Here is a 1,018-nt window from a genome sequence, read left to right on the forward strand (position 1 = left end):
AAAACACTCGCCAGCATGAATTAACTGCCAAAGTCCATCTTAGTCAGTTAAAATAGGATATTTTTATTTATTTGAAAGGGCAAATGGTAAAACTTCATTTTAGCACCCGTGTCAGACCCGTGCGCTCCGGCAACCTGACCCACAGCCTGGCAATACAGATGGCTGGTTAAGTCAACAGGGTAATTTGTGGGTGACAGGACGACTCACATAAATTAAGAGCTGGAGGAGCATTAAATCATAGGCTTATACATCCACCATTTCCTTTTTTTTTTTTTTTTTTTTATTTTGCCAAATACACTGTGTTGTCTTTTCTGGTCAGCTTGGCACTATACCACTTTCAGGAGGGTATCCTATAAATGCATACATGTGCACCTACACATGGATAAAAATACACGCAGCCTCACTCATTTACACTAGTATTACTATTAACACACTGATGGCAAATCACCCGAGATCCTCTTGACCATGCTAAGGGTATGTGTGTATATATATATATATGTCTCTGTGTCTCTCCTAAAGGGTTCCTCTTGCCTCACTTCATCGAAGGGCTCTGTGAGTAACCACTGAAGCAAGAGGAAGAACATATGTCTTGATTTCCACTGTATTGCACTGTGCATAACCACTGCCGCTTGGAAAAAGGACCCGTAAAGACCTGGATTTATCTCACTTAACTGCGTCGGCAAAGGAAAGCAGCCAGGGGATGGTGCAGCCTGGCTGAGAGCAGGAGAAAGCGTCACCGGAGGTCCCAGCCGTCAGGGACACACAGCAGCGAGGTGCTTCAGCTCTTCTTGGCACTGCCAGGGAGCACCGGTGAGCCCTGCTCAGCGTCCTGCCTCTCTCCTGTCTCTTTATGGCCCATCTGCCATGATTTAGGAGAGGTTTGCCAAATAAAAATCTCAAAAATCAAGCTTTTCATATTTATGGGGGAAGAAAATGATTCCTGGATCTTTCAAGTGATTCGTGGGTTAAAAAAAATCAGTGGATTTTATGGATTCATAAATAATAAAAATGCAACAAC

This window comes from Egretta garzetta, unplaced genomic scaffold (assembly GCF_000687185.1).
Source record: "Egretta garzetta isolate BGI_Z169 unplaced genomic scaffold, ASM68718v1 scaffold84, whole genome shotgun sequence".
NCBI lineage: Eukaryota > Metazoa > Chordata > Aves > Pelecaniformes > Ardeidae > Egretta > Egretta garzetta.